Source organism: Fukomys damarensis, unplaced genomic scaffold, assembly GCF_012274545.1.
Source record: "Fukomys damarensis isolate Sample0158 unplaced genomic scaffold, DMR_v1.0_HiC HiC_scaffold_5, whole genome shotgun sequence".
In the NCBI taxonomy this organism is placed as follows: Eukaryota; Metazoa; Chordata; class Mammalia; order Rodentia; family Bathyergidae; genus Fukomys; species Fukomys damarensis.
The window spans coordinates 39,189,682-39,201,165 of record NW_022900917.1 but is presented as its reverse complement, the minus strand read 5'-3'; positions in this window follow the sequence as shown (position 1 = coordinate 39,201,165).

Here is an 11,484-nt window from a genome sequence, read left to right as displayed (position 1 = left end):
GGAGGATCGCCATGAGTTCAAGGACAGCCTAGGTTACATGGTCAGTTCAAGGCCAGCTGAACTATGTAGACAGACTCCTCTAAAAAAAATAAAGAACAGATCTTATCTTCACTTTCTAGGTCACCAATTCAAATGTTTGTATGGAGTAAGGTGTTTCTTTCTCGTATCTCTTATTCTAAGACTATTGAAAACATGAAAATTTTAATTAAAAGTGAAATTAGGTAATATGCTATTGTTGCAAATAATATATTGTTATTATTATTCATTTGCTTAGCCAACATCACATGGGTCAGTTCTGTGCTAATATTTTTTCTAGATTCTGGATATATAGTGGTATTAAACTAAGACATACTCTACGTGATAACTATCTTATTTTAAAAAGAAAGGAGGAGGAGAGAGAGAGACAGAGGAATCATTTCAAATTTGTCAATTTACTTTATAATTTATTAAAATAAATGAAAATTGAGATACAACATACCAAAACCTATAGGTACAGCAAAACAGTAGCGAGATAAATGCCTCCTATAAAATTCTAGAGTAATGGGGATGGAACTCAGCAGAAAAATGCTTGCCTACCATGCATGAGGCTCTGGATTTTATCCCCAGAACCACAAGAAAAAAAAGTAGAAAAAATTTCAAGTAAAAACCCAGTGATGCAACTCAAGAAAAATAAGAAAACCCAAAATCATCAGAAGGAAAGGTGACAAAGATCAGAACTAAAATAAACAAAATAGAGACTCAAACATATAGAATGACATGAGCAATGTTTTTGAAAAGACAAATAACCTTGAGAAACTTTTATACAGGCTAAGAAAAAATGGTAAATTTGATACAATAGCAAATAAATAAGATCAGAGGTGAAAAAGGAGACATTACACCTGATACCACAGAAATACAAGGGATTATTAGGAACTATTATACAACAACTGGAAATCTTAGAATAAAATGATAAATTTCTGGACATATATAACCTACCAAAATTGAAACACAAACACAGATAACTGGAACAGACCAATAATAAGTAGTGAAATTGAATCACTAATAAGCTCACACAACAAAGGGAAGCCTGGAATCAAATGGTTTCACAGCTGAATTTTCTTCTTTTAAAGAACTAAATACCATTTTTCTCACGTGGCTAAAAAGGAGATAACTGTTGCAAAGATATTCTATGAGGTCAGTATTATTCTAATAAAAAGGCAGAACAGGACACAGTGACAATGAAAGCCACAGTCCAACATGCATGATAAACTTACATGTAAAATTTCTAAGAAAAACAAAAACTCCCAAATGGAATCTGCAAGCGCATGCACGCACACACACACACACACACACAGAGTCAAGTGGGTTTAAGCCCAGTGATACAAGGAGATTTAATCTTATACAATCCTATAAACATTATAATACAGCACATCAACAGAATAACTACCAAAAATAAATAAAGTTCCTAGAGTAAATTTAACCAAGGAACTGTATGATTTCTGAAATTACAATATACTGATGAAAGAAATTGAAGAAGACACCAAAAATATGGAAAAAATTGAAAGACATAAAAAATGAAAGAATTAATATTGCTAAAATGTCTGTACTACCAAGAGAAATGTACACATCATGGATCACTAGGAAAATGCAAATAAAAACCACAATGAGATATCATTCAACCCCAGTTAGACTACTACCAAGCAGAAAAAATAAAAATAAAAAAGATAATTTCAGAGAAAGGAAAAGTTTCATACACTGTTTATGGAAACGCAAATGAGTATATCCATTATGAAAAACAATATAGCATTTCCTCAAAAACCTAGAAATAGAACTGTGATATAAATTGTCCAAGAAATTCATATTTCCAAGGTATTAAAGTCGGTATTTCAAAGAGAATCTGCACTCATATCTTTACTGCAGCATTGTCCACAGAAACCAAGGCACTGAATGGATCTTGAATAGAGCAAGAAACTGAAGTATATGTACAAAGTGGATGAATATTCATCCATAAAAAAGTAAAATTATTTTCTATTTGAAGCTACATGGAGGACATTAATTTAAGTGAAAAATATCAGGCAACAAAGATAAATACTGCATGATCTTGCTTATTTGTGTAAAGTGCAAAAGTGGATCTCAAGTAAGTTGAGAAAAGTGGCTAACAGAGCCTGGGAAATATAGAGGGTGGGAGATACAAACAGAGGGTAGTAAATGTGTACAGCAGTGCAACTGGATAGAACAAACAAAGTCTAGTATTCTGTAGTATGGTAAGATAACTATGGATAACAACAATTAACTGGACATTTCAAAATAGCTAGTAAATGGGATTTTGAATGTTCCCAATATGAATAAATTAAATATGTGTAAGATGACAGATATGCCAATTACCCCAAACTGCTCATTACACATTATTTACAGGTATCATCAGGCCACACTGTACCCCATAAAATACTTACCATTGCTATGTCAATTAAACATTTTAAATATATATGTTAGAAAGAATTACAAATTTTCAATGATTATATTTTGAAAACATTATTATCTATGGAGAGAGATTACCTGAGGGATTAAAGTGAATGAGATTTCATAGAGCTCTTAGGATACATGCTGAAATGATTATGATCTGGGTTATTTTCTAGGACTCAGAGATGTCAACTTTGACCTCTTACAACTCGAAACTATTTGGAATCTGGAATGAATGCAAGGGAACTGAGTGAGTCTTGAAAGTTTGAGCCAAACAACTATAATTCTTTGTTTTGTTGGTTTTAATTTGAAAATGATGCTGTGGGGCGGGATTGGTAGAATTTTCTCTAGGAAATGATAAGGTGGAAAGGCACACAAAATTTCATTAAGTGGTAAAACAATGCTACATAATGAGACAATAGTCAGGGAGTCAAGAATCCAAGTGGTGATCCTATGTCTTGGATTTGTGCAGAAGTGTCTTGTGTGCAGATGTGCATTATTAAGTATGCCTTCTCAGCCTGTTTTAAGTATTATTTTTTGCTAAACAAAACAGATTAAACTGTATCAGTTAGATTTGGGTGAAACAGTAAAAAGGATTTGGTGTTCTGGACCTAGTGGTTTAAAGGTGGAACTGTGAATTTGGGGGAGCTGGGCTAGAAGCCACCCTGGGAATCATAATGATAATATCTCTTTGGGTGAGTAAAATGGTGTGTGTGGGGGGAAGATCCGGTTCTGCACATATGGCCCATTCCATCCAGAGATTATTACTCTGGCTTGTTCAAACTACTCAAATCATTGTCATTCATCTAGATAAGGAATATCCTCACCCTACTTCACTAAAGGAAGTATTAAGAGTGTTTCTAGTCAATATAGAAAGCCTTAGTTTTGAAGCATTAGGATTTAACTTAACATATAAAGAAGAAATCTTTTCTTCTGGTGCTGTGGAAGACCTGATTGGTATCAATAACAGCTCACAATGTCACAATTACAGCTGTTAGTTGATATTATCTCAGTAACTTTTGAGGTTTCATCCTTTTCTCAACCTCATCTCAACTAGAAAACTCTCTCCCCTTTCTTTGTTATTGCTGCTGAACTCTTTAAGGCAAATGTTTTCTAGTTCACTGGTTTTTTTTTTTTTTGATACCGGGGATTGAACTCGTGTCCTTGCGCTTGCGAGGCAGGCCACCAAACCGCTGAGCTAAATCCCCGGCCCTCACTGGTCTTTTAGATACTCCCAATTACTGGTGTTGTCTCCCCATTCACCCCGCAACCAGAGGTTTTCACATTATTAGTACTCAATAGGATTGAGATTTTCCTCAGCACTTTCCCGACCAAGAAATCTCAATTCACCACAAGAAGCTTGATAATAATATAACTATGCTCTCAACACATCTCATTTTCCCGTTGCTTAATGTTGCCCATAAAGGCTCTCATTAGATGCTATGATGAGGCTTTAAAAACCCATTAGCTTTCCAAGAGAATTGTTTCTTCTTCCTGGGATTCAGATCATATTTACACTGTTTACTTCTGGGAGTGGCATCAGTAATAGGGGAATCAACTCTAAATTGAGTTCCTGAAATTAAGCCCATTAGAAAATTCTTCTGCAAGTCCACTTAATCTCAGGTCCAACTCTTTACAGAAATCTCAGTTGAAGCTTTTATCAGATTCAATTTATATCAAAATGTAGAAGACATTTCATCTAGACATTCAGTTATATGAAATTATAGTAGAAAACTTATAGAATAAAAATATTTCTCTTTTACAATAGGTTTTTAGAACATGGAGTTTAAGAATATTATTAATTCTGGTTATATTTTGAAAGACATATATTTTGGATATGGGTTCTATGGAGCCAAAGGTTAAAACGCAAAATTTAATGAAGGGGTCAGACATGGTGGAGCAAGCCTGCAATCCCAGCACTCAGGAGGCTGAGGCAGGAGGACCGCTGTGAGTTCGAGACCAGCCTGAGCTACATAGTGAGTTCCAGGTCAGTCTCAATTACATAGTGAGACCTATCTCAAAAAACAACAAAAAAAAAATTTAATGAAGGGACACTTTCTTTCTCCATCTCACAAAGCTGAGACTTCTGCTTTCTGTTTGCTGGACATTTACAGGCTTTCTGTGTGTATTGGACTTGAATACCTTACCTATGACTTTGATTCTCATGTAGACCAATTATATAGGTTATTTTGATTTTCATGTAAGCCACCTGGTAGCAGATGTAAGGTCCTTATGGCTAGATCTCCCCATAAGGGGAATTGAGATGACCTTGTGCACCTCATAGTTTCACTACATAAATGTTAGAATATTTAAATCATGTATTAATAGGTAACTGCCCTTATTCTATTAAGTGTTTGAAGTATTGTAATTGCTTAAAAATATTTATGGATAGTCTGGTGTAGTGTTACATGCCTGTAATACCAGCACTCCAGAGTTTGAGGCAGTAGGATGGCCCTGACTTTGAAGTCAGCCTGGGCTACCTTGTGAGTTCAAGGCCAGCCTGAACAGCAAAGCATGACTCTGGCTTAAAAAAATTCAAAAAAAAATTATGGATTTGAATACTATAAGCAGTAGTCAACTTTATGCCCATATTATTTTGTTATGATAGAACTTAAAATTATTTCTAAACATATTGTTTTCCATAAGCATCTATCTGTACTTTGTAGACTGCATTTAAACTGACATCCCTAATGTACAAATTACTACAGATTAACTTTTGAAAAACTTATTCAATCCATTTCTTCAGAAAATTTAACATAAATTGTGGTTAAGATTCTAGAATAGGTCAGATAAAACTGTAGCCCCCATAAAATAGCTGAATTCTTATTAATTTATCTCATGTACCTTATCTCGTAATCTTCCAAACCCTAATTAACTCTGAGCATGAATCCCCTTGAGGCTTAGCTAAATCCTGCTGACCACTGACTCTTCACAGATATTTTTTTCTCCTTGAGGCTACGAGAGCAGTAAAGGAATACTGGGAAACTAGGAGCCAAAAAGGGAGAAGAAAGAAAAATCAATGACAGCAACAGGAAAAACAATAGGAAGAAAACTAGAAACCTCCGAGGGAAAGGCTGAGCAAAGACAATGTTAATTTATAAGAGTTGCATTGTACACCCGTGTTTGTAGTAGCAGTTTTCAAAGTAGTCAAAAGACAAAAGCATACCAAGTTTTCATATGGATAAATGAATGAGAATACTTCTTATCCTTAAAAAGCAAGAACATTCTGATGCATGCTCCAACATGAATGAACCTTGATCACGCTATACTAAGTAATCCAATTACAAAAAGATAAGCCTGCACAATTTTACTGATATGAAGTACTAGTGTAGTCAAGTTCACAGAGACAGAAACTATAATGGTGATTTTTCCAGGGTCTGAGGGAAGGGAATTGTTCTTTTATTACCCATAAAACTAGAGTTTTATTTCTTCAAGTTTAACGAAGAGGGTGGCAGAATGATGTGAATGTGCTTAATACTTCTGAACTGTACAGTTAAAAATAGTTACAGTGGTAAATTTATGTTTTGTATATTTAATCAAACTTTTTGAAAACTATACAGAGTGGATACTAGTGTTAAGGAAATCTCAGGCATGGAAATACAATTTTTGTTGATTTTTTAAATATTCTAAAATACTAATTATATATACGTATAAAATAAAGATATATTTTAACACATATGAGGAAATGAACAAGATGACTTGGGATTTCTGCTCAGAAGTGCCCAGGGGCACTCTATAAATAGGTAATTTATCTTGATTTGCAGCAATCCTTGAGACCCCTGGGAACTATTAATACTCCCTTGGCTGGAGAATGGATGGGATTTACTTTTTAAAGTTCTCAAGTGGATAAATATATCAATTTGACAGGGTTATTATAACCAAGTATTACGCACTGAATGAATTTAAAAATGAAAATCTATTGCCTCACAATTCTGGAGCCTAGAAGAACATGATCAAATTGTTATTAATTTGGGTTCCTTCTGAGGGTTGCTGGTTGCTTGCTGGAGCTGTTGACATTCCCAGTCTCCACTTCATCTTCATGTAGCAACCTTTCCGAATGTGTCAGTGACCAGTTTATTTTTTCAGTTCACGTTTGCAGTGCATAATGATTACATTTATTGTATGGAATTGGTACACATACATAGCACATCTTAATTCTTTTTACATCTCACTCCCCTCCCCTTCTGTTCCCCTCTCCCATCTCTTGATCCTCTTCCAATCTGCAAAAGATCTGTCTGTCTACTTTTTATTATATATCTTTTATTTTGCTCTTTGACTTATTTAGACTTTGAGTTTCTCAAACGAGAAACCATGTGATATTTATGCTTGTGTGTCTGATTTATTTCACTTAACATTATGGTCTCAAGGTGGATCTATTTTCCTACAAATGGCTCATTCATCCTTCTTTATAGCAGAGTAGCACTCCACTGTGTATAAACACATTTTTTAAATTCATTCATCTATTGATGAACATACAGGCTGCTTCTAAGATCCAGCTATTATGAACTGTGCTGTTATAAACATGGGTATGCATGAATCAATGTAATAGGATATCTTTAAGTCTTTGAGAAGACACATAGAAGGAGAATACCTGGGTCAAATAGGATGTCTTCTTATCCCCTCAGCACACCAGTCACATTGGATTAGGAACCCACTCTACTTTAATATGTTCTCATTTTAGCTCATTGCTAGGTCTTCACGTACTCTGTTCCAGGTTAGGTCCCATGCTGAAGGACTGACAATTGGAGAAGTCATCATTCAACCATTAACAGTAAGAAATATACACAAAAGGATGACTCAGCTCCTACAAAATTGCTCAAGCCCATGAGCCTGTGTGATTTTAGGAAATTAGTGAAACAAATCATAATACTGTACAAATTTATTTCACAAATTTTGCCAGCTAAATATGTTTGTGCTGTGTCTCATCAGGTGGCAACATAAAGTACTTTAAAATATGGGCAGAAGAGTAAAAGAAGTATTTAACTAAATGTTTATGTATTTGACTCTGAGATCTCAGCTTCCTTCTTCATTGGAATCCCATAGCTCTGAGAGCCAGAATGATTCTCTCCAAACAAGATATTATGTGTTTTAGATTGAATTCCCTGGAAACAGATTCTGAGACAAATATTTTTAGGTAGAAGGTTTTGTGCTGAGTGATATTATGATATGATTCTAAGAAAAAGAAAAAAGCACAATTGAGCAGGGATAAAAGCAAGCTCTCAAGATATTGAATAATTGGTAAGTATATAGAAATTTAGATAAAAAGAAACAATTGCTAATTCCAGCAAAAATTTAAAAAGCACATATAGAAAATGAATGTGACCATTGCGTATTAAAATATTCAACTCTCAGGAGCATTTATATAGTCATACCAATGTAGAGACATCAAAAATACATTTTAGGAAGTTTGTATTTTCTTATGGCAGGGAGAAGATGAAAAAGTCTTTGTTTATACTTCATCTGCCATTTGCAGCAGCCAATGTAGTGCTAAAATTGAAAAATACCAAGAAGTATAAATCAAAAATCATGTTCTTTTCAGATTTGGAGGTAACAAATAAAATACATTAAAATTGAAGGGCTTTACCTACATGAGATGGAAAATAGTAATAGTGTATCTGAGAATTCTTAAGTCATGTAAACCTATTTGGTTCTCTAAAACATATATATGTATGTCTTTGATAAAAATAACATTTGTAGAACTACTCACCCCTGCCAAAATGAGAGCCCTGTTATAGTAAAGTGTTTCTTACTTTCCATTTTGACAAACAAATATTTCTACCAGTCTCTGGACTGATATCATGCTTATCACCCATTTTATTTCTAAAGTCTCCCTGTCGGCTCAGAAAAAAATGTTCTCCATATAAGCAGACAAGAAGTAGTAAATATGGATAATTTGAAATAGAAATCATAAAATAAGCTGTGTATAATAATGGTTATACCACAGGGCCAACTGAAATTTTCTGGGAAATTCAAACACCTAAGAATATAAGTCATAGATTATAACCTCACACATTAAGAGAATTTAATCAGTGCTGCTATTAGTGTTGCATTTCCATGGCACATATTTCCACTACATAGGGAGAGGGAACTGAGGGGGAAAGAAACCAGAGCTAAGCCCTGAGCTGTGAACTGTGATAAGTTTTGTGTTCTCACTAATGATATTGCATAAATGTGGAGATTTTAGAGCCAGAAGAAACCAGAGACTACTCAGCCTAAAACCCTCATGAAAGAATTCCAGAGTCTAAATTATTTAGCTGACTTACCTATTCCTTATTTGGTGAAAGACCAATTTTGAAACAAAGCACGTTCTCTCTTTATAGACAAAGTATTATATATATGTGCGTGTGTGTATGTGTGTGTGTAATAAAACATGCATATAAACATGTATATGTATGTATATTTATGTATATATATATATATATATATAGAGAGAGAGAGAGAGAGAGAGAGAGAGACACAATTTACAATGCAAAATTTAAAGACATGCTACTTTAAAATATGCCGATGGCTACAGTGAATATTTCAAGTTGTATCTTCAGGAAGGGCTGTTTGGCCTGTCTTTCACATGCAGAAAGCCATAAAGAGTCTTTGGGTTGTGGCTGTCCTCCAAATACCAAGACTTGGAAGTAAATGTGACCACCAGGTTGGTCATTGTTGGCGCTTCAGTAAGTAACCTTTATATTCCACTGAGTTCTACCTGCCCCGTACCAAATATCTCTTAGTAACCTCTGTAGAACTTATTACCTATTCTTGATATACATTTTCTCTGTCATTCCTTCACAAACTTATTGGTTTTTGTCTTAAATAGAAAGGCATCATGTTCTTGTTATTTCTTTGTCTCCTGTGAAGATCTGTACATACACATATAACATTAATTTTAAAATTTTATACAGTTTCCTTTTTTAATCAGCTCTTATATTTATTGGATTCCTAGACCCAAACAGAGCCCACATAAAAATAAAGTCATCAGTTAACATTGTATCAAAAACTTAACTCCAGCCAGTGATTTAGCTCAATGGTTCTGCTGCTTGTCTTGCAAGCACAAGGTACCAAGTTCAATCTCCAGTACACACAAACTTATAGACTTTATTTTTAAAATTAATCTCATGGAGAAGGGTCTCTCTCTCTCTCTCTCCTTTATAAGAGGATATGTATAAAAGTACAAAGTTTAAGTTAGAAGGAGAAAGACCCTTTGATAAAAGAGGAAGAAATGGACTATAGACAGTTGCAGTGCTTCTCATAGAAGAGAAAGGAGGTAGCGATGGGTATGGGGAACCATATTTTCCTCCAGAACTTAGATTCTCAGATGGCAGTCCTTTAAAACTTGCCATGAAAAGGGTGGAATATCATACAGGGTTGCAGTGTGGGACAGGAGCAGCACTGTCTGGCTGTGTATTCTTATGTTTCAGGCCATTGCCAACATCTGGCTTGGGCTGTACTTATAGAGCCATCAGACTATAGGAGCCATCCTGACTCCTACTTGTATTGGGAGATAGTGAAGGATAGGGTCAATTTTACAGAAGGGCCAGCCAACAATGTGAAAGAAACATGTTTTTAACAAGGCTACTGTTATGGCTTTGGTCTAGATGTCATCTCAAAGCTTCCTGAGGTCATAGGTGGCTTTTTCAGAGGTGGCTGAATCTAGAGTTTGTGATGGCTGAGATTAAGAGCACGTGATTACTAAACCAGTAGAATGATTGTGATTTGCCACCACACTCATCTTCAGATAAGATAAAAGGGGCAGAAAGACACTGTTAAGTTTCCCTTGTTGCTTTTGCTATTGTATGGATGCCATGAACTATTTCTCCTCTGTGTTGCCTCTCTGCCACTCTGTTGGAGCCAGCCAATTATGGACTGAAATTTCTACAAACTGTGAGCTACATAAACTCTTTCCCCTGAACTTTGGGTGTCAGGTATTCTGTCTTAGCAGCAAGAGAAAAGCAACCAACACAGTTACTCAGGTCTGGAGCACTGTATGTAAAAATAAAGAGATTTTAAAACAGCAGAGGTTAAATCTTTGTAACACAGAAACTAAATATGCAGTGATGCTGAGATTCACCATGTTTTATTATTGTGAAGTTTCATCAGTTGACCTGGCATCTAATGCTTATGAACTATATGCTATGAATCAACTCCATGGCCAATGAACATTTTTTTCATACAATTTTTTCATAAGGCATGGAAAGCCTTATGTTCCTTAATAACTTTGTCCCCAAAATTCCTTTTTTAAGATATTTTCTAAGGTTAGAGACCTACATTAACGCCAAATTAGTATTCAAATTCAGGCTTTATGATTCCATATAATTCACCATTTCTCTTTATCAATGTATGCATTCTTGAGAAGGACATTTACAACTGTCAGAAGTATAAAGTATACATTTAATTCTATTAGTCACATTTCCAATGCTCAGAAAAAGGCCTGAGAGACACAAAGGAGTAAAGGTTTATTTTGGCTCAGTTTCAGAGGTTTCACTTCAAAGCAGAAGCTTCACGACACAAAGACATGCAGAGAAAAGCTGCTCAGCCAAAAAGCAGGGAGTAGAAAGGGAGGCAAAGAGAAAAGGACCAGCTCCAAGATTTGCCTTTGAAGTCATTCTTCCTGGTAAACAACTTCCTCCATCTGGGCCCACTACCGAATAGCCATTGGGGTCTGATCCACTGAAGAGCTTAATGGTTTCATGAGCCAATCACCTTTCTAGGCCTCACCTCTGACCATTACTTTAAATATCAATTCCTCAATACACGAGTCTCGGAGGAACACCTCATTTTTAAACCATAGCAAACTCCAGGTGGTAGTAGAGTGTACCACTGACTTTAGAATTCATTGCAGGCACCTGACATACAGATGTACTAAACCTCTTCTGTCCTTTCAAAACAGATGTTTGCTTGACTTGCATGATGTCATTTAGAATAGTGGCTGACTTTGGTAGCATATGGGTCTGTTAATTCTGACTCTTCCACATGTAGGTAAATGTCCCTGAACCTCGTTTACCTGACTGTAAAACAAAGATAACAACATTGCCTAACTTAGAGTGTTGTTGTAAA